The following is a 24,391-nucleotide window of genomic DNA, read 5'->3' as shown; positions in this document are numbered from 1 at the left end:
TAATCACAGAACTACTCCGTTTTGAATCTCATTCAAGATGACGTCCAGACGGTGTATTACTCATTGTAAACTTAATCAGCACACAAAAATGTGTATCTGAAAACATGTTAGAAATAAGCAACTTGGTAACAAACATTCTGTGCAGTCTCTATCCCTTGGCCAGCCTGATCCTGCAGGTTACAAACACTAGCACTGCGCACCTTGTGACTGAGGTTCTACTGTGCCATTCCTGAAGTGAATGGGACCTTCTGATTGGTTGCGAGGCCGTTTCAGACTGAAACTTCAAAATAAAATGACCAAAAGCAATGTCATTGCACTGTACCTTTAATCATTGTCAGAAATCCAGCCTTCCCCCTTAGCGTAGTCCAGGAAATATCGCTTAGACTGGATTACTTGAAAGTTTTGTGTAATGTTTCGAATTAAGTTTTTTTTAAAGTCTTTTTTACTAACCAAACAGTGTTGATTATAAGCAGATCATATCCCAACCACTTTGAATCTCTTTGCACCTCTACAGGTGGAACTATTCTGGACATCTGGCAGACCACCACTTCATAATTATGTCCTGAAATCGGATGGATCTCTTAATTCTCCAGAGATTCAATGCAAGGTAATCAGAAATAGCCTTTTTAAGTGCCTCAAATGTTTCTGTTTTATATTATGAAATCATGTATGCAAGTCCCAAGCTCCACTTTTCTCTGCAGCTGATGAGCTAATGAATCTGCATTTGCTTGTAGAACTTATCCATCTCCTTCTCCATTATTCACTGATTACATTATTGTTGCTGGGTCAGAACGGTGTGTGTGTGTGTGTGTGTGTGTGTGTGTGTGTGTGTGTGTGTGTGTGTGAGAGAGTGACTGTGACTGTGAGTGAGCAACTGATCTCAGGCACCGATCGGCGTGAAACTTTGCACGCCAAGGAAGAACCTCCACCCTTCAACTCCACCCTTCAACTCAAACTTTTCCTCAGTGGCCTCATGTTGACACTATAACAGGCCACTGTACTTTTGGCCTATAACTCTTGAACCATGAGTCATATAATCATATCTTTCTTCCCCTGGATTCCTTGGATCATGGCACAATTCCCATATAGGCCCCACTCATTTCCACCTGACCAATTTGCTATTTTCTTCAAAACACACTTTTTGCTACTACTCTACATACTACACCACTGCAACTGCTACTACTGCTACTACTACTACTACTAGCTACTACTGCTACTACTGCTACCACTACATATGATCTCTGGAGTCAGTCAAGATGTATCAGATTTTTAAGATTCCATTCTGATTGGCTACAAGTTTGTGGGAGGTGCCCATTTCGCACAAAATGCCACAAATGCCCCCCATTTGGATCACACATTGAGAGGCCTCTAATCAACACAAAGCCAAAAACGTTTTTACTTACACCCATAGGGGCCACAAGTTCTTCAAATGGCACTGTTTGTTGCTGAGTAAAAAAAAAAACATTCTTTTAAACTGTCAATTTGTGTCCAGCACCAGCAACAAACTGGATTTGCACAACCCATTGTTTTGAACTGTTTATTGCTGAAACAAGGCACAGATGGTCTTGTGAGTCATGTGCCACTGTCAAACAGGGTTTTCATACCTGCCTCTACCTGTAATTGCCTTCACAAATTTGTGGGAGGGGCCTATGTCTTACAACAACGCCACATATAATGAACGCAATATCCAATCATAGCCACATTTGAATGGCATGTTGAGGGGCCTCTATAAACCGTTTTCACTTCTGCCCCATAAGGGCCGCTACAAACACAAACAATTGCACTGTCTGTCGTACAAATTATTTCACCGGCTGCACCAACCCCATGACTGGCAAAGGCATGGCTAGGCAACTATCAAATTATGACTACGAATTTGTCAAATACCAGGTACAATATGTACAGTAAGAAACAACACCTGGGAACGCTCAGTGTTCATGTATATAAAATGTAGTTTTTCTTCCTTCATTTACTTGCAGGGACCAGTCATTCAAGAGAATAATGGTTGACTTTGGCACTTGTTGTACAGCAAGATGTATAGTTAACTTACAGCTAAGTTTAACAGTGTGTTTCCATGCAGGAATGAGCACTGTTGGCACTGTTTTAGGTCGAAATCTGGCCAGTCAGACACGCAAATCTGCTACATAATTTCTACAAGAAAAGGCGTGCACCGCAGAGTGTGTATCTTTGCCAGGCTGGGTGGCCTACCCACTGATGTCCACGAGACAGAATGCGACATTAGCAGGGATGATGTGTGACATTTCATCAACCCAAAAAGCATGTATGTTGTTAGATCCATGCCCTTGCATATAGTAAACATTGTATAGGTAAAATGACTGGGTATGTCATGGCAGGGGTGCGCTGACTAGAATCTGTATTAATGTGTTTTTAGGTGAGGTGTTGTAATGTTCAAGAGTAAAGCTGTCGTCCTATGATAGTGGCATTGTAACAAAGAGTTACAGAGTGGTTGAATAAATGCAACTGTTTGTCGTAGCAGCACTGGATGGCAGAAAGTATTGTATGTATAATATTACATAGTGTTCTTCTTCACAGCTTGATAAAGTAGTCCATCTCTCTGTGTCCGGAGTGTGCGAATGCATGTGCGTATCATAGGTGCACAGGATATGCTGTCATGTCGCCATGTTGTCATGTTATGTGGGCTGTAGTCTGGGAGGCTTCGGCTCAAAGCCTGGACAGCAGGGGCGCGGCCACTGCTTTCTGATTCAAATCAACAGCCAATGAAGAAAAGGGGGCGGGATCCACATGCAGTGGGTGTTGCATGTAAATGGGAGCGATGGGAAGCAATCTCCCCTTGAGAAATTGCGGCCGCCATTGTTGTGTACTGCTGTTTGCCTCTCGTCTGACTTTTTAGACGAGTTGCACAGCTCTCAGACCGGTAAGAGGCGTGTCCGCTCAGATTCTGAGCGTAAGTTGCATCCCGCCCACAAATACCAGGGCTTTGGCCCAGAAGTTCCTCGCCCCTCCCGTTTGTATGCGAGAGCTGGCGAAAACTTCTGGGAACTCAGATTATGTGGGCTGTAACTGAAAGGAGTGCATAAAACGTTTGCCGTGTAGAATAGTGCAGACATGCAAAAGTGTCACTTTTCAGCTACAGTCACCTTTTTGAACCCAAATAGGGCAATTGTGTGACACCTGACCCGAAAGAAAACAACATGTTGTCACCTTTTTCACCTCGGGCTGTTTGCATGCCTGATAGTGGTTCTAAAACTTTTTACACTGTGTACCAAAATACAAAATACCCTCCCTCCCATTGTCTATATGGAAGTGCCGCTCAAAAAACTAATGCTGCATGGTCCTAGCACACAACGATATTTTGGAACTCAACAAGTGGTCAAAAACTGTATTTAATTAACAGATACTTGAGAATAAAAATCGTGTAAATAGTGTTTTATAGAAGTTGTCAAAAAACACATTTATGTGGAATGGGTATTGTGAAAAATATACCAGTGAAAGATTATATAAAAAATAACTGTTTAATTGAAAAGGTTACACAGTATGACTTTAAATTAATAACACTGAAGATTTTACAGTGTAGATTGGGGTCCCTTCCGGCCCACATTATAAAATATTTTTGAACCTCACTGATGTGAGGTTGTTTAGCGAAGTTATCTGCTATGTTGAACATAAGTGATGTGTTGAACATGATGTGTTGAAATTGATGCCCGTTAAACTCGGATAAATGTTCACTGGCTGTCAGTGTTTCTGTCTTTCCTCCAATTGCTCTGAAAGTGATTCCAATTATATTGTTCGCCAATCGTTGTTGGTGTGGAGTCTTCCATCCACTTGTATTGTTATTATCGTTATACTGTAGTTACTGTGGGGGGCTCGTTACAGTTCAAATCACAGCCTTTGAAATCGACTGGTGATATAAAGACAATTGTATATACTAGACCGGTGGGTAGCAGCCACATAAGTCGCAAACGGTGTAAGTTGGGAACGATGCAAGTTGGGAATCCATGCCCCACCCGGTTATGCATTACTCGTGCCTGTTGTGAGAGTAGTCGCTGTACCCATTGTTAAGAGTGCCCAGTGTGGTAGCCGTTACCACAAAACGAATGGCTTATTTATAAACGGGCACCGACCTACTCGGAAACGATGCAGGTCAGGAACGATGCAATTTGGGAATGCACACCCCACGCACTTGCAGTACCTGTTGTACTTGTACTTGTCAGAGTAACCATTGTACGCATTGTCAGAGTACCCAGTGTGGTACCATATGATCCATTGACTAAATATGGAGATACAGGGAATCGGGGATCCCTGATATCGTCAGAAACATTGTGACACAGACAGGAACATACAAACATTTCAAACATTGCCCCGGAGTTCTATTGTGCACGCTACCACTTATATTGGTGCAGTGGCACAAATGTGACACAAAGCTCGGCCAATCCGTAAAGGTTGGCCAATCGGGGAAGCCAACACTTACACCCCCTCGCAGACAGACATGTTGCAGACATTTGTCGTTTGGTTTCTGGACAACTGCTGTTCGGACGAAAGCCGTTTTCTTTTGCCATGTAATCTCCCTGGTACAAGGCAGACGTCAACACTGTGTGTCCAGAGACTCCAGAATATACCGATATCAGCCAGTTTATGACGTCGGCCATCTATGACAATAAACCACTCGTGGACCACGCACAATGCAAGTTGGAATTGCATGTCCCACCTGTTTATGCTGTACTTGTTGTACTTCTTGTCAGACTAGAGATTGCTTGTTGTACCTGTTGTTAGAGTACCCAATGCGGTACCCTTTAACATACGACCGATCGACTAAATATGGAGATAGAGGGATCGCTTGTTGTCCAAAACGGCTGATGTTGTGTTGATGACATACATGGGCATACACAAATGATTCTCTTGGAAACTGTTGGTCAGATCAAATTGCCACTCGGAATTTAATTGCACACACCCTTGGGTCATCTGCGACATACATACCAAGTTTGAAGTTAAACGGTTGGACGTGACTGAGTTATGCCCAAGACAGACAGACAGACAGGTTTATGAAATGTATAGATGGATAACTGCTTCTTCAGAAGCTCAGCACATATGGGCTTACAGACTCTTTACAGGTGAGTTTGGAATGTAACAGCCATTCAAATCCTCAAAATGTGACATTTTTCAACCTCAGCATTGATGAACGATGGATGATACATTGATCGGATGTCTGTCAGTCACAGCTAAGAAACCAGTCTGTCTATCCACCTTGCAGCATGTTGAACTCTGCCACATCTCACAATACTTAGCATTTAAAATTGGGTGCAGCTGTTTACATTTTAATAACCTTGCTAGATACTGTAAATTTGTCATAGTTATAGTATAAAAATATCAGTTCAGGTTTCTCTTCTCCGGATTGAATTGTTTGTTATTGCTTGTGACTGCATTACTTTGCGTTACTTTTCACACATGTGTACAACTACAAACAATCAAACACAGAGAGACACTTACTGTATGCATGTACACTGTACCTAACCAGCAGTAAATGGAACAGAGAAGGGCCACCTGGTTCCTGTGTGTTTTCAAAGAGCTTTACTTTTAGGGCGAGCCTCTCCACTTAGTTAAACAAAAGGGCCTCCGTGTTGGTCCTCTAGATAAACACACTTTCCTGAGAAAACACGGACACGGTTACACTTTAACCTGCCCAGGGAGGCCACGGCTACATCCTCCCGGACAGTTTAGGTCAGACTGGGCTACAGTTCAGACCCACAGCGAGAATCATGCGCTGCACGTGAAGCCATGCTGGCCTGGCAGACAATGGGGCCTTTGAGAGCCACAGCCCCCCCTCCCCGGCACTCAGTACAGTCAGTGCACTGTCTCTCTGGGGCTTGGGTGTCACTCCCCATCCCTGTAGTACTCCCCTGGAGCTGACCAGCTGGCTTCCAGGCCCTGGGATGCGAGGGTAGCAGCACAGAGAAGTTACAGTCAAAGTTCACTGCAGCTTTAGCCAAGGTCAGGCCAGCAGAGAGCCCGACAGAGGAGTTCAGCTCAGCCAAGTTCAGCCCATTCCAACATAAATAAGCCCTATGCAGATAAGCTTTGCTTCATTTCAGCCCTCCTCAACCCAACCCAGCCATGATGAGCTCACCTCAGGAGTGTCCTGGTCCTCCCCAGTCCAATCCAGGGGCAGGCTTTCATAAATGTTTTTCTTATTTCTACGGTAAAAGGAGCATTTACGCATAATAACAAATTCACAGTAAAAATCTAAAATGTAAGTGTAATAATGGACCCACAAATTAGTTATAACCGGCCTTAAGATCCATTTGTATGCCTTATGCCTTAACCACATTAACTCTGGCGTCGCTATTTTGGGTAAAAAGTAATACTTGTAGATGGGCTATTTTCTCTATTTTTCATATGATGAAGTGTATATATAGAGCTTATGTGATTAAACTCTTACACCCAATTTTTCACCTACATACAGCTATGTGCATTTTATTGGCACCAGGAATTAAACCAGCTCCAACTTTGATTTCAGCATACACAGTGTATTTTTTATTGATGTAAATCTGTTACCTTTCTTATTGTTCATAGTGATAAATGTACTCAATTTGGCTATTTACGCCAAGGGGCAAACCCGCTTCGCTGGAATTGAAACTCACGTCCGGGTTCTCGTTCAGCCTGCTGTTCCTAATAATGACCCAGCAGATGTCGCTATTTCACCTTCTCCGGTAGCAATACGTTATAATCTCAATCCGAGTCAAGGTTTTGGGGCGAACTTTACACTTGATTTCATTACCTTAGTAAACCTCCTCATAAACACTATGTTTTCAATCGCTATGTTTTAAAGTCTTTTTTAAATCATCATGATATGCGTTTAGTAAATTATGGTCCCATATTTTTTTTTATTGGGGTATGTTTCTAGGGTTTCTACTGGTTTTACCGAGTGAAGGCCCGCCCTCGCTGCGTTTGCAGCCAATAGCATTCATTTCCGTTAGCATGTTTGGACTGCATATAGAAGGATGGCGGATTTGAAATCGCAGAAAAATAGGCTTCATTTACGGTCTGTAGAAACCAACTCTGTCCATTCTTTTTTCACGGTCTATGATTTATACACTGTTAAATCAACACTAACCATTTTACTATGAGGACACAATGTATAATTTATTACCAGAAGGCACCTTGAGTTGGTACCTTGTTCTTATGATTTGAAATGTGAGATTGAAAGCATATTTGTTATTGTAAGATGTGCATTAGGTTCCACTATGTTAATCCGATTAAACTGATGAAAAATAAGCACGGTATATTTACAGCAATATAAAAATTCACACATGAAGGTCCCAAAATCGAGGTTGAATCTGGTTTAATTCCATGCGCCAGTCATTGCACATAGTTGCAGTGATAATACATTGGAATGCTGCTTGACGATCTCTGTTCCAGTCTCCAGAGGTGTAAAGTAACAAGTACATTTACTCAAGTACTGTACTTAAGTACAATTTTGAGGTATTTTTTTTTTACTTTACTGGAGTATTTTCAGTACTTTTACTTCTACTCCACTACATCTCAGAGGCAAATATTGCACTTTTACTCCACTACAATTATTTGAAAACTTTAGTTACTTTGTAGATTTGGATTATTATTACAAAACATACATTATCCACTTCAGCCCTATATACATTTCGACCATTTGAAAATAGCCGATCTACAAGAACACAATGCGTGAGCTTGTAGATCTGCTAGTTTCAAAAGATTTTTTAGACATTTTATACATTTGAAAACTTGTGAAATGGGACATTCTGCATAATGTGTACTTTTTACTTTTGGTACTTTTAAGTACATTTTGATACCAATACTTTTGTACTTTTACTCAAGTACATTTTTAATTCCGGACTTTTACTTGTAACAGAGTATTTCTACATTGCAGTATTGACACTTTTACTTAAGTAAAAAAATGTAGTACTTTTTCCACCACTGCCAGTCTCCCTGTGACTGATCCATGCTCAGACCATGGTTGCACTGAGTTCACCCAGTCATTATTATTCACTACGTCTCTCCCTCTTTACAGTACTGTGGTTTGCACTATGGTGATAGGAGACAGCTTACAGTAGTGCTGTATATTCATTACAGTAGTACAGTTAGCAGTCAGTGGTGGAAAAAATACTACTTATTTTTTTCTTACTTAAGTACAATTATCAATACTGCAATGTAGAACTACTCTGTTACAAGTAAAAGTAAGGTATTTAAAACTTGAGTAAAAGTACAAAAGTATTGGTATCAAAATGTACTTGTCAATTCGACTTTGAAGCCATTATCGACTTTACAGAGTTACTAGTGAATGAGACAATAACATTAATTACAAAAAAAAAAAGAAGGGGGAGGGGAAAAAAAGAGCGGCAAGGCTTGTAAGATTGACCAATAATTAACATTTCTACAGCTGAAACAATGAATAAAGGGTTCTTATCTTCCTGGCCGATGATGTACATAAATGTGTAGCTATGCAGAGCTGCTGCCTCCCCCCCGCACAGCAGTAGTCGTGTAAACAGAGAGAGCTCCAGAGGAATGCCGGACTCTGTGACCTCACGCCCCGAGCGCTGTTACAGTGCATTGAGTTCAGCTGAAACAGCCCACCCCATGCTGCGCCCCCAAAGCTCCGCCTCACCCTGCCCCAGCCTGAGGCCCCTCAGGGTGGAAAAAACACACCTCTTTCACCCGACACCATACACACACACACACACACACACACACACACACACACACACACACACACACACACACACACACACACACACACACACACACACACACACACACACGTATTACTATACTTGTGAGCACATACAAATTCTAGGACGGTATTGAAAATAGCCTTTTGTACAAAATTGTAGAGCGGCTATTTTTCGGTACGTGACACTGCCGTGCAACTAAGTTCAAAGCCATGCATAAGTCCAACCCCCAACCCTTAAAACCTAACTTCTAAATGCTTAAACCTAACCTCAACCTGAATAATTTCCTAGTTGTACTGTAAGCCTATAGCTCTAAAAACCATGAAACATTTCTCTTGTGAGGTCCAGGAAAATTGTCTTCGCAATGTCTTATTTCTCGAATTCTACCATGCTCGTGGGGACATTTGGTCCTCACTAGTATAGTAATGCAAGTGCACACACACACACACACACACACACACACACACACACACACACACACACACACACACACACACACGTCTTTAGTGATCCTTTTCTTCACCACCCCAGCTGTCGGGGCAGCTAGTTCCTGTAGTTTCGAGAGTTTCCAGCCATCTCAGTTTAAAGAATCTAGAGGCCTGACCCTCTGCTTCAGAACCTCCATGATTCTGTAAGAGAACTACTGCATCTTTTGAACCCCTGTTGACTACAACACACAATAGGTGAGCTTAGATTGTTACATAATAAACATGGGCTGCATTAACAACTAATTAAACAATGCAGACTGATTAAAATGTACACATCATTTTAACATTTTAGTTATCTGCTCCATGCTCTACTTAAGGGCGTAGAGGTTTTGAGAGGTATTAAATGAGGCAGATCTGATTTATAAGTTCTGGTGTACTGAGGGTGTTTTCATAAGAAAGAAAAGAAAAGCAAGGTCAGAGAGTGTTTTCTGCAAACAGGCTAAGTCTGTTCATAAAAAAAAACTTGAATGGTTGTATGATGAAACGTTTAGTTGTAGGCGCATGGTGCCCCCTGCAGGAGTAATAACAGAAGAGAGAGTACACAGTAAAATCCTCAGTGTTCATTTAACTCTGAGAATGAAAAGATGGACCTGGTACAATCTTGCTGTGTAAGATGAGGTTGAGATTAGACACATGCACACACATGGACCCACTCCCCAGCCCACATACACATTCAGTGTGTCTAGAACACGTTCACATGGACCCACGTCCCAGCCCACATACACATTCAGTGTGTCTAGAACACGTTCACATGGACCCACGTCCCAGCCTACAGTACAGTACATACACATTCTAGAACACGTTCACATGGACCCACGTCCCAGCCCACATACACATTCTAGAACACGTTCACATGGACCCACGTCCCAGCCCACATACACATTCAGTGTGTCTAGAACACGTTCACGTGGACCCACGTCCCAGCCCACATAAACATTCTAGAACACGTTCACATGGACCCACGTACCAGCCCACATACACATTCACGTTCACATGGACCCACGTCCCAGCCCATAAAAATCAAATGGTTATCTGCCAGCTCTAACCTAACCTAACCTTTATTCAAATGTAGTCATTAGCTCAAATTCCCTTTTTCAACACACATCCTAAGAGAGAGGCAGCTGTTTACCAGTAATGAATGATGAATCTTCAATGAGAGGTTACAGTCATTACACCATATGAATGCCTATCACAGACACTGATTATGATGAGAATACCAAGTCGGCGAGCCTTACACACTAGTGCATCACTGCATTGGATGAGGATGCACATACTGTATGTGCATGCACACGCAAGCATGCACGCACGCGCACACACTCGCATACAATCACAGTTAGCCCTTGTCTGAGGAAACTAGGAGCTGTCTGGTGCCATAGCAACCAATGCGGATATCCCACCCTTCCTCCATCAAGAGGAATGAGAAGAGGGAATGAGAGAGAAAAAAAGAAGGTGGCAATGACAGATTGACAATAACCTAATGACATTGAGGAAGGGCAGAGGAACACTGTCTAATCCACTGTCAGCTTTCTCTGTCTGCCTGTCTGCCTGTCCGCCTGTCTGTCTGCCTGCCTGCCTGCCTGTCTATCTATCAATTCATTGATTGATCGTGCCAGACGAGTTATTACAATCGAAGCAAGGAAAGGGGATGTTTTTAATTGGAGACATGAAATTGTATAGAGCACAGATTAGGAGACATTAAGAGTAGGGATGGAGCTGCATAAAAAAGGTCAGGAGGACAAACTGATGGAGAAAGACCGAAATAGAAGGGAGGGGACGAAGAAAAGTGGTACGGCTTGCCACTGTCAGGGACATCTGTTTTGGCGCAGGGAGTCACAAGATGGGAACTCAGACGGTGCCGCAGTCTACAGTATATAAGCCAAGCCTTTTCCACTTGAACTGAACTGCATTCCTACATGTAGCATTTGTTGGGTTCAAATACTGCATTTTGTCATGAAATGTTTGACCTAAATGCTCTCAATAATGGCTTTTGCTCAGCATCAGATTTGAATATTAGACTCTCCGTCGCCGTCCATTGTATCGCAGATAAAACGATGTACTTAATAGATTTTAGTTTTTAAGGCGTGAGCTTGCTATGCGGCAGTCAGTGAGAACAACTAAATGTCAGTCATCACTATTACAAGCAGGTTCTATGTTTGACAAACAGCTCACTTTTCTCTTTCTTTCAGCACTTATCCTTGTCATACCATGACATGTCTCTCTTGTGTCCTTTAGGTGGCTGTGTAAACCCATGGACAGGGAAGGAGAAAAGTGCCAACCGTCTAAAATGGTAAGTTCAACGTTCTGTTCACCAAACTTCACTTCCAGGGCTGGCCTGCAGGTGGAAGTCACAGCTCCCATTTCCAAAAGCTGCTACCCATTGAGTTTGTGGAGTAACAGCACCGAAGCAAACAGAAACTCTGAGCTCTTATGCCTAACTGAAAGCATGATGCAGCAGACTATTGGACGCCCAGTGTAGTGAGAGAGAGCGAGAGAGAGAGAGAGAGAGAGAGAAAGTAATAAAATATCACCAGGGAAGGAAATTACCTCAGCTACCCATCCACACCACACACACACACACACACACACACACACACACACACACACACACACACACACACACACACACACACACACACGCAAAGAATGACAGTTGTGTTGGCATGTCCAGTGAGTCAGCAGCATACCAGCCCTAGTACAATCAATCAAAACCACTTAACTGTACAACGTTGAGATGTGTGCTATTTGTGCGTTTTCTTTGGCGCCTGAAGACCACATGAAGAAGTGAGTCACTACCCTATGGCCTACATGTTGTGGTGGTGTCTACTCTATGGAGCCTATGTGGTATTTCAAACAAATTGCTATTAAGACTGTTGTCCTGAGGTGTGCTAGGAGTTTTTCTAGTTGAGTCGCCTCTGTCAGAGAGGGTTGAATGGACTGAGACTAGGCCATGACTCTGCTGGATTATAGTTCACTTCCACTCTGCAGAGCCAGAGACATGTACTCTAGATGGACATTCAATTGGCCCTGGTGCCCGTGTGACTGTAAGCGTGTCCAGCATTGTAAGAGATACCAGTCTCCATCCATCTTCTTCACGGGTGCTGTATCATTTTAAATGACCACACAACCTTTCCCCTACCTGTTTATCCTGCAGCAAACTGTATAGTGGGGTACATTTACAAACAGTTGTATGTATCAAGCAAGAAGTATAGACTTCGCAGCGAGGTTCCGGAAGTAAAGGTCACATTCCTTTTCCTCCATAGTGGATTTAATTATCAGCTATTATAATGTCATAACAATCCAATGTAGACTTGCCATTAGGATCCTGGTTGTAACATGGTCCTATATGCTCCTGTAGAAGCCACACATCTGTATGCAATCACTCTAGTGTTCAACATGCGATCTCACAGAGAAATACTTCATTACCCACAACGCTAAAGCTACATCTGGTAATGTCGACGTATCTGATTGGTGATGCTCACTTAGTATGGCAATGTTTCCGAACCCATTCATTCAGTCGGGACATTTTCAAATGAACCAAAGAGAAATTCCTATTGCATGTAAATATAATAGGCAATAATGGAAAAGGATTGATTGTTCCAGCTGAGGAACAATCACGAGCAAGCCGAGCATGGGCTCTTCTTAATGCACTGCTTTGGTTCCCATATCACCCCTGAAAATTTACAATTTACGCATTTAGCAGATGCTCTTATCCAGCGTGACTTACAAAGTGTAAGAAAGATTGAAGAGAGCTTGAACCACAGTAAACGGCGTGCAAACAATTAAGTTCTACGAAGTAACTATAGGATGCCAGCTAAACCTGGCATCTATCTAAGAACCACATGCTATCCAATAACATTGTACGTAGTAAACCTTGTGACCTCATTGCATCCTCACCCAAACCTCAGCTGGAACACCTGAAAGAATCACCCCCAGAGGTGGCCTGTCAACTCCAGTGTCTGCGCAGTCAATCACAGCTGTAGAAGAAAAGCAGCTAGGTCTGGGGCAGTAAGGATTTTTCGGAAATCTGTGATACAGGTACAGAAGCTACTGATCGGCGTCGAACGCATATCCAAACAAATCATCACAGCGTCATTCAAGGGAAACCCTGCCCCCACAGTCATCATAGCTTACTCCCCAACTGAAGAACGACAAAGCACAGTTCTACAACTCAAGCTCAAGTAGGCAATTGAAAGAGTCCAGCCATATAACTTCTTGGCCATCCTAGCTGGGCGACCTCAACACACATCTCTGCCCAAAAGATGCACTGTTCCCTCACAACCTGAGGTCACCAATGACAATGGACAACGCATGTTAGAGATTATGGAGGAACACCAATTGCTGGCCACCGACACAATGTTCCAAAAGAAGAGGGGGAAGCTGTAGACATGGATGTCACCACACAACACGGCACACCAGATCGGCTACATCCTAAACACGGAGGAAATGGAGGAGAAGGGTCACTAACAGTGAGGCATACAGGTTCTTCAGCTCACTCTGCTCAGACCACAGGATGGTCACTGCAACAGTGAGGCTGAGCCTGAGGGCACCATGGAAGGAGGAAGGTGAAATATGAATGGAGTCAACTGCAGATGGACCCTCGGCTACAGGAACGCTATGCAGTGGAAATCAAGAACAGGTTCCAAGCACTGCAGGAGGTGGAGGTGGTGAGCATAACGGCCTGCTACCAAAGCTTCGCTGATGCAAAACCAACGAGAAGCTCCAGCAAGTTCCCAAAGCAAAGCGGAAGGAACACTGCAGAGCTCCAGACCCTGATGCTAGACATGAGGGTGTGGAGGGCAGAGGATTCAGGCGTTCCGAGTTGGTGTTGGCTAGTCCTCACTCTCTTATCGCATCGCATGTGTGTGTACATTAACCCATTAAGACTGGGAAGTTGGGAACGCATCTGTGTAAGCACTTTAACCATCATTTTATACTTTGGCTACTCAAAAATAGCAGATATACAGTGCCGCGCTATGAGCGTGTAGATCTGCATTTTTTTTTTTATCGTGAAAATGTGTGCAAATCTTATAAATATATATTTTTTTTAAGCGAACATTTTTTACTAAAATCTTTGCATCTGGGGGTCCCTGGAACGACATATTCTCCAGGAGGGGCGAGATCCGCAACCAAATACATATAATTTTGGGGGTCCTTGACATGGAAGGTTTGAGCAACACTGATATATAGCAACATACTGTAAGTGTTTCAGAAAACTGTTAGGATTTAGAAGACATTTGTAGAATCGTATCTCAGGTTTTTTTAATGGGTTAAGTGAATGACTGATGTATGGATGTTACAATATACGCCCATGACGGTTTAGATGCACAGTGACATACTGTAGAAGCTTTTAGTTTTCACGTAACCCTCTGTGGGTGAGCGCAGACTAATATGACCGGCATTTTATTGCCACCATTTTCTGCAAATGGGATGCCGAGGTCGATTCGTAGATGCTGAGGTCGTTCATACAGTATTGATCATGTCTTTTGTGGTTAGGTCAGATGGTGGTGCAGGTAGAGCTTTGTAGTTTGTACAATTCAGGGTTGTTGAGTATTTTAAGTTCTGTCTCGTGTAAGCCTTTACTTTATAAGTGCAGTGGTTCTCAAAGTGGGGTCCTTGAGGGGATTCCAGGGGGTCCCCAGCCAAATGAGCTAATAAGCATCAAAATCAGTTGAACCACTTACAGTATATACATTGGCTATTTCAAAATAGACCATTTACAAGCCCAGAACGCGTTACATCATGTGGGCTTGTACAGTACAAGCTCACAAAGTGTCTATTTAACCCATTAAGACCTGGAACTGTGTCATTTTTAGATTTGAGCTAAAAAGCATTATTTTAAACTTTGGCTATTCAAAAATAGCAGATCTACAAGCTCATAGTGCGGCACCGAGTGCCGCGCTACGAGCTTGTAGATCTGCTATTTTTGAAAAATCGTGAAAATGTGTGCAAATCTTTGAATAGATATATTTTTAAAGCGAACATTTTTAACTCAAATCTTTGCTTCTGGGGGTCCCTGGAACAAAATATTTTGATGGGGGTCTGCGGCCAAATACATATACTTTTGGGGGTCCTTGACGTGAAAAAGATTGAGCACCACTGATATAGAAACATAAGTTTTTCAGAATACTGTTGAGATTTAGGAGACATGTAGAATCGGCTTCAGCTCTCAATGGGTTAAAAACTAAATCTTGTAAATTGTCTTTTTGGAAATCATTTTAACAACCCAAATCTTGTATGGGGGGGTCCCTGGCACAAAATCTTTTCAGATGGGAGTCCGGAGCCAAATACACACTTTGGGGGTTCTTGACATGAAAACGTTGGAGAACCACTGATATAGTGGATGGCCTGAAGACAATTATACACTTAAACTTTAGGTCACTTAACTGTAATTCCAAGGGCTGTATGTGTGTAGTATCGTGTGATGCAGTGATGTGTGTGATAGAATGTTACTCCTCTGCTCTACTTTTAAATACGTGATCGTGCATCAATGAGGGATTGATTCTCATGTTGCAGAGAGGGCCACACCTTAACTGCAGCTCAGTTTGTTACAGTTGTATGCCATACAGAAGGAATTCATCTGTCTACACACTGTAGATCTGGGGTCTAACTCACATTTATTTACCTGTTACTGCGAAACTTACTGACCCCTTATACTGTAATTTATATTTTGATATACTATTACATTTTTTTTAAAGGTAGTTTTCATTTATGTTTTCTCTACTCTCAGTTTAAATAATAATAATAATAAATACAAAAATCATTTATAACACCAAGCACTATATCATTCTTGCAGAAATTAGATGGTAAGGATTTGCAAAATGTTGTACCATTATGTAAACATCTAGCTTTGTTGTGATAGCTCTGTATATAAAGGTCTGAAAAGTGTTCCCTACTATCAATGAAAAATACAGTAAAATCCTTCATCTCTAAAATACTGTACAGTATGTGTGCTTATGGCATGTTACACAGTTGGAGTATCTTCCATCTTGTTCCTCTGTCAGTTGTATGAATTCATACACAGTATGTAATCAAATCCTGGTTTTGAATCGCAGACCGTAATGCCATCTGGGTTAGATATCGCTAATATTGTTTTATTGTTCTTCTACGTTCTGCTCAAAGCTCCACTGGGCCAGCAGCCACATATTTCACATTCTTACTGTTTATTCCTGGTCACGAGAAGAATGCCACTGCAGCCTCTTCTCACCAGCCTCACTCATGAGGACCTGGGAAAGACAAACCAAGCATTCTCTCCTGCTACACAGACATTCTGTGGAGAACACGTGAACACACTGTGTCGACTGTCTTTCAGTGCAGGGTGGTGTACAAGGAGTTGAGCCAGGCTATGATACATCGGTCTGGCTGATGTATCGGCCATTATTTGTCTTTTTTGACCACATCGTTATCGGCAATTATGTTGCCGATGTGTCATTCTAGGTGAAGGCTTTCAAAATTGGTAAAAAAATGCCGATCTACAACGCATTGTGAGCTTATAGATCGCCTATTTTTAATTAGCTATTTTTGATTTGATTACTTTAATCAAATCAATGTTTTTCAAATTGATTAGATTTTTTAAAAACGTTTTGACTAAATATCTGTAAAAACATTGGTATTCGGTGGTCTAGGCTCTAGCGAGAAAGATTCTAGAGATGCCATTGTGCAGCCTACATACCTTGTATGTTGTGCATCACCCCCACACAACGCCCATGTCCTTCCTAGCTTCCAAACTTTAGGCATGACACACGCGGACAGGGTGGTGTGTGCAGAGTGAGTCTGCAGACAGGGTGAGGAGAGCATGTGTCGACTTGGGTGTGTCTGCCCTTCCTACTGCATGAGGATATGACTAAGAGGAGTGTACTACTTCATTGTGTTGTGTGTGTGTGTGTGTGTGTGTGTGTGTGTGTGTGTGTGTGTGTGTGGTCTAGGATAGGAGTATTGGATGTGGAAGAAAATATGAATGACCAGTTCAGTTCGCATCCCTGCCACAAATGAAAGACCAACTGAGTCATCATACACCCGGTTGTGGTCATCAATACCACACACACACACACACACACACACACACACACACACACACACACACACACACACACACACACACACACACACACACACACACACACACACACACACACACACAATGTAGAATATCGCTACCTACATAGATATTCTGTAGAGCAGAATATAGAGTATTCAGCACTCAGTGGCTGGAAGATCCAGTGTTCTGTTACTGAATCATGTCTCAAAGGGAACTGGAAAGACCCACCCAAGTACATGTTGCATCTATTGTTTCAAGAAAACAAAGTTGGTTGTTCCAGAAAGAGAATGATACAATTTTCCTTAATACATCTGGAGCAACAATTCAAAAATTGTTGCTCCAGATGTCATACAGACAATACTTCCTTGATAGAAACCCGTCAATGAATGCAGTCCATACTGTGGAAGGGAAACCATTGTTGGCTATGTAGTACCTAATCTCTCAAGACAGATTCTGTCAGCACCACTGCCCTAAACATGTAGTGTTGTTAGTAGGAATAAACGCAGAAGCACCCGGGAGGAAGTGAACTACGAAAGGGGAGGAGCCTAACCGAGTTCCAAAAAAGAATTTCTTTTTTTCTTCTTTTTTTTTACCGAATGGGTTCCCAGATTGTGCAGTACCATATTGAATGCTACAGTTGAACCACTTAAACCCCACTGTATATACTGTGGCGACCTGTGCCTTTAACTTCGTTCCCCACAACACACACACATACACACCCCTCGAGTAATTTGTGAATGGATTCAAAGTGTGGCACGTACTACAAGCCGGCTGTCAAACTGGGGAGGAGACGCAGAGGTGTCGGGTCTGCCTCTAGCTGGCCTACCTTTGACCCCGCGATATAACCAGTCCGGTTATATTAAATTAGATTGCGGTCATGGCTCTGTTGTCCGTCCTGATATGATCCTGGAAGAAGCATTGGATTCGGATTATTTGCCATCCTGTTCTGGGAGCCGAGCGGACCGTCCCGTCTGATCCTGAGTAGGCCTTCGGTATGGGGGAGGTAACGCAATCTCGACAGCTGATCTGTCATAAACATTGTTGTTCTCGGTAGCGAAGTGTGGAAATAAAGCCAACACTAACGTCATGATCGAGCGAGGATCTGTTTAAAGGGGGACTGACGGTGACTGGCTATTTGACTGAGACATTGACTCTCAAGATTTATGCAGAGTTTGCTAAACATGAGAAAAATGTCCAGTTTTGGTGGATAAAAAACGTTATGCCCAGTCATTATACTGCACCTGAGATGTTCCTTTTTACTAAGACCAAGTTCAAAATAAGAATTGAATACATTAGATATTAATACGAGGCAACTGAAATGCACGTTTCTTTTATGTTAGTGGATGGGGAGAGAGGAACCAACAGCAACCAATCGTCACGGAAGAGGGGTGGGATCACAGGCGAGACGTGACAAAGCGTCAATTACGAGGCAACCGTGTTTGGCGGCTGGGTTTCATCTATGGTTGACATATTGAGTTCCTTAACATGGTCGCTCGCGGTGCCAGTTCCGCTCACCTTGCCATTGATCAGTCAGTTGCCGTATCCGCCCTAGGTGTTATACTGCAGCTGACCAATGAGCACAAGCTTATCACCCTCTCAAGGCTTCTATCACACTGACTCAGGTCATGATAATAAAGGCTAGGTTCGTGATGGAAAAATATATTATTGATCCTGTATTTGTTACCCTCCAGTGACGCCTACTTCCAATCATCTCAGATTAATTTCTGCCGGCCTCTTGTGACTCAACATAGTGGTCAGTCTCAGTCTAGCACTTTGCCAGCATGTGTAACAGCCTTGTAATGTTTGTGCAATATTTTGCATATCCACATGTTGGTCAGGTCACACACACACACACACACACACACACACACACACACACACACACACACACTTGCACTCGCACACACACAAATACTACAATTAAAGTAGTAGTACAGAGGCATCACAGTTATTCTTTTCTTATTTGTGTTAATATTTGTCTTTCAGCATGTTCTTAATTAAATTTAATGGTGTGGATTCTCTCCGAAAACATATTTGTATTATTTGCGTCAACAGATTGTAAAGTAATGACTCTGGCTCATTCATAGTCTAGCTTCAGGGAGTGAATAGATTCAAGATAGGTTTCTTAAGGTGGGGTTGAACCACACATATTTAAGAGATTACAATGTCCCAGTGGACAGGGAGTTATATTAAATAGAAAAATCCATTCCTGGATAACATCGAGGAATGGATTTGGTGATTTCATGATCTTCCTAAGCCAAATTTAAGCATGTCTAACCCATGCATAAATTGATTAGATATGGGATATTTTCTTTTGATTATTGTAGCAATAAGATCATTTAACAATGTATTTCAAAGATTATTTCATGCAAGAAGCTTTAATGTCAAGTTCATCCAATAGAATAATTCAGTATAAACATATCCAGTGAATGGACAAGCAGCGAAATGTTGGCGGGACATGTTCTGCAGAGGCTGTACACAATTCAATATAACTAGAAAGGTGCGCTCCTCAGAACGCAGATCTCCGCCAGGCCGGGTTGCCTACCCAGGGCTCTGTCAGTCGTGGGGTACAGCCGTCAGGACACAAGGAAGCTGCAGAGAGAAATGGAGTTTGCACAACAGACGGTGCAACTTTTTAGCATTTGTGGAGGCCCCTGAAGTGAAAACACTTTTGGAGATGCTCTCTATAGAAGCCCCTCAACATGCGATTCCAATTTGGGGATGATTGGATGTTGATGTTTTGTAAGAAAATCCCCCACACTTTTGTGAATCTAATTACAGGCAAATGGTATGGAGTGTCAAAACCCTGTTTGTGTTTGGATGGTCATTGTCACATGACACACGAGAGCATTTGTGCCTAATTTGGTGAAAAACATCACGTTTCTGCAACAGAATGTGACATCTGTAGCATTTGTAGAGCTTTTAGGTCTGCGTTGTTTTGAGGTGCCTCAATGTGTGATTACAATTTTGAACAGATTGAACGCTGCATTCATGATTTATGATTGTTGATGATTGCTAAACGATTGAAGCCCATCAGAATGGTAAATGAAAAATGTTGATCCAGAGATGAGGTGTATCAATTTGTGTACGTTTTGGGCAAAATGTGTAGCAGTAGTAGCCACTGTGTTTTGAAGAAAACTGTGTTTTGAAGAAAACTGTGTTTTGAAGAAAATGCGAAATGGCTCCAAGGAAAAAGAATCTTTGATTATACCACCTACAGTTCAAGCCAACATGTTGTACCACCTGTTTTAGCGCAACCATGAGGTCCATTTGAAAAATGTGGGTGGAGGCTCTTCTTTGGCCGAATACCAAACCGGTCGCCGGTTACCCTTTGGCCTACTGGGAATGTGCGTGAAAGGTTTCACGCCGATCGGTCTAGCGGTGCCCAAGATTTGCTGCTCGTAGTCACATACAGACACACCGACACCCAGGCAAAAACAGAATGATCTGGATCACCTAATACAAATTCCTTCAAAATAATTTTTTGCCCTACTCAAGGCCTTGCTATCATCTGTATGTCCTGCAGGAACGGGAGAGAGCTCCTTTAGGTGCAATCAGCTGACCTCAGCACCTTCCCATTGGCTGGAAGGGGTATGGGCTAGTGGTCTGGGGGAGGAGGACATCCATAGGCTAGGGGTGGGGTATGGTCTAGGGGTCTGCTTGGGAGAAGGACCTCCATAGGCTGGGGATGGGGCATGTTCTAGGGGTCTACTTGGGAGACGGACCTCCATAGGCTGGGGATGGGGCATGGTCTAGGGGTCTGGGGGAGGAGGACCTCCATAGGCTGGGGATGGGGCATGGTCTAGGGGGTCTGAGGAGGCTGGACTTGTGCTATTGGACCCAATGATTTTTAATTAGAGGGAAAGCTTGGCAGGAACTGATGAAGGAGAAAGGCTCTCAGGATGTGAGTCCAGGGTGAGAGGGTTCACACACAAAACACTGGCTTTTCATCACTGCATGACTCACTCAGTGTGTGTGTGTGTGTGTGTGTGTGTGTGTGTGTGTACGTACACACTTGTGTGTGAGGCAGGGAAAGAGTGTGTGTCTGTGTGTGCGTATGTGTCTTACCTCACTGCTCAGGCATTCCTGTAGAGTGTGAAGTGAAAGAGTAGGGCTCTCTGTGGGTATTCATGGCTCTGGCCCCTGTGGGCTGGGTCCGGGCTCCAGTGTTCCCAGACAAAGCCCCTCCAGCAGGACCCAGACACACTCACACAGACACAGGGCAACGGGAGGAGAGGAGCACAGTAGAGAGGGGATAGAAGGTACCAAAGAGAGAGACAACAAGGGGGGGGCAATGGGAGAAGGTCTGTGTGGCAGTTCCCATTCTCTCCAGAATGCAGGTGTGATGGAGGTTCATTGAAAACGGATTGAATTAAAATAACTGGTGATAACAAATCAAGCTTCGGTGTCCATGCATAAGGCACGATGGTGTTGCTGAGAGCGCACTTTTCACATAATGTCAATACAGAACACGCAAGAACACCTAAAACATCAAATATGTTTTAGGTGTACTTGTTTTAGGTACTTCTGTATACTAAATTTAAAATGGATTCAGTTTGATCTGTAAGAGCATAGCCTTTGATCTACAGTACACTGTACATTTACAGTATAGGGGGAAATTTCTACCTTGGACCTGACTCAGTCCCCCCCCCCCCACCATTTTTTTTTTACCTAGAGCTGTCTGTAAATCTATCTCTGCCTCCTCGTGAGAGTGGGCTCCTCCCCTCGCTTTTCAGACCAGCCAATCACCGTTCTCTCTACCAAGCGCCGCTCTCTGCTTCCACGAACATTAAGCAGGCAGCGTGAGCTCTTGGGATTCTAAGAGTATTTCTTCCAGCTGGCCGTCCCGTCGCGGCTCCCCCTGCATGGCCCCTTCCCTAGAATGGGTAGCCCAGTTCACTGTGTCCTTAGACAACCCGTGTGTATGTACAGGAAAGGGGCCCCAAAGTGGGGAGGCCCATCTCCAACCTTCAGTTTTTTTGCAGAGACAAACTCTCTAAACCCTTTATTGCATTATCCATTTTTGCCTAACCCCGATCTGTAAATCGTATGATTGCAATCATCGACATTAACGGGATTGCCATTCATTAATCCATTGATACGTGACATTTGTAATGGATTAATTTGGTAGTTGTAAGATTTTAATATGATTTCAGAATATAAAGAATAATCGATTTTAGAATAGGCACACTTTTATAAAATAACTACAGTAATTGACAGCCATATTGATGTTGTATTAAAATGTGTTCTAAAGACCCTCATTATTTTTACATGAATTTATTGAGACTTGCTACAGATTTTCTGATTGTGGCACTTGCAGTAGGCTACGTGAACATAGCTCCAAATTGATTCCATTCAATCAAAATCTTACATTTTAATTCATATACTGTAATGTCAAAACATAAACATAAATATCAAGACAAGAGGCATCTGATATCATCTTATAAGGATAATAATGACTGGTCTCTTGGAATACCATGGATGTAAACATTCCAAATACAGTTTACAAATGAGGAGCATCTATCAAACGCAGGTTTCTGCCGCATCGTGCTTCACTGAATTCAATTATTTTCATATTCAAGGCCCAAACGTATGAAGCCAATCCACATTGTGGTCATGTAATCTCCCCAGGTTTCTGAGCTCTGAGATCCACCCTTTGGTATGGTGATGCATTACGTTCATTGTAAAGACATGTCCCTTTATAAGTTCAATACATAAGAGGGTACTATTTTAGTTTGCCAAGCATTTAACATTATTTAGCTTCATGCGAAGTAAAACGTTTTCCTGACAATCGCACAAATCAACTGTGATTAACCACTTAAAGGGATATTTCACTTTCAAAAAAACTTTTTGTCATTTTTTCGTCTACTCAGGCCTTTGTGAGCCCCCCAGACAGTTTTTAAGTTGCTCGATTCAGTATTTAGATATTTGATATTAATTTTATAAGACATGCCCCCTTCCTATACAAACCCATTGTAACTTCAAACTCCATTTTAACCATGTTAGATTCATCAAAAACACCCGTCCTTGGTTCTGGTGACTCATACCGCCCCCCTAATACGCGAGGGGGCCGTGTTTTTTCAATTACTTTTTTCATTTATTTTTAATATTTTTTTAGGAAAATGAAAAAAATAAAATACAATAAAAAAATAAAATTAATTAAAAGAATTATCGGAAAAACACGGCCCCCTCATGCATTAGGAGGGCAGGGTGAGTCACCAGAACCAAGGACGGGTGTTTTCGATGAATCTAACATGGTTAAAATGTAGTTTGAAGTTACAATGGGTTTGTATAGGAAGGGGGCGTGTCTGATAAAATGAATATGAAATATCTAAATACTGAATCAAGCAACGTAAAAACTGTCTGGGGGGCTCACAAAGGCCTGAGTAGATGATAAAATGACCAAAAGTTTTTTTGAAAGTGAAATATCCCTTTAAACCCTCTATTCTTAGTAAAACCAACCTGAGTTACAACTGTACTTGGACCGCTTTTTTCCCGTCAACACCACCAAAAATAGCCGATCTACAAGTCGCAACACAACACGTTTTGAGCTTGTGGATCTGCTGTTTTTGGCTAATGTTTCCCCCCAGAATATGGATGCTGGGGTTCAAGTTGTTAAAGTTGGTATGGACATTAGAATGAAAATAAACATGTGGTTATGATTCAACTAACTTCCATGATTTTTCTTAATGGTTCAATATTGTAAACTGTTGTTCACAGTATGATCCATGTTCTCATGGGGAAAATAAACTAAATAAAACCAAACAGAAAAACACCCATGCACTTTTACTACAATATGAAAGAAAAGCTAAGTTCAATTAATGATGGCCAATGCTTCAACGATTCATGTGTTTATTTTGCACTTTTATGCAATACATTTTCTGAGTGGATGTGTTCCAGGGTTGAGATACTTGCTCCACGTGGCTATTTTTGAACATTGGTTTTGTTTAGAATAATTACATATCTGTTTAGAAAGTCTGGTGAAAAAGACGTCCGCACACCCAGTCAGTTTCAGAGCAGGTGCGTAAGCGACAAACGCTATGAGAATCAATCTGGAGAGAGAACTTGAGAAAGGTCTACGACAAGCGTTGTTGTTGTTGCATCAATAAATATTCTCTTGAACGTGCAAGTGGCAGTTTGCGGGGTATATCTCTCCAGATTGATCTCATACACTTCACAAAGCCTAAAAGGCA

The 24,391-nt window shown here is 42.4% G+C and overlaps 1 long non-coding RNA gene across 1 annotated transcript in view; it reads left to right on the top strand.

Annotated features, from left to right (window-relative positions):
• The first annotated feature begins 512 nt into the window (after positions 1-512).
• LOC308089661 overlaps positions 513-24,391 on the top strand; it is a 33,891-nt gene continuing 10,012 nt past the window's right edge. Inside the window, exons 1-2 of the long non-coding RNA XR_013933528.1 lie at positions 513-607; positions 11,396-11,450. This is a non-coding gene — a long non-coding RNA (uncharacterized lncRNA). The remainder of the gene's footprint in view (positions 608-11,395; positions 11,451-24,391) is intronic.

Source organism: Gymnoscopelus braueri (assembly GCF_963280865.1).
Source record: "Gymnoscopelus braueri genome assembly, chromosome: 8".
Classification (NCBI taxonomy): domain Eukaryota; kingdom Metazoa; phylum Chordata; class Actinopteri; order Myctophiformes; family Myctophidae; genus Gymnoscopelus; species Gymnoscopelus braueri.
Note: the sequence above shows the minus strand (reverse complement) of the source record. Positions and strands in the feature narration are given on the sequence as shown.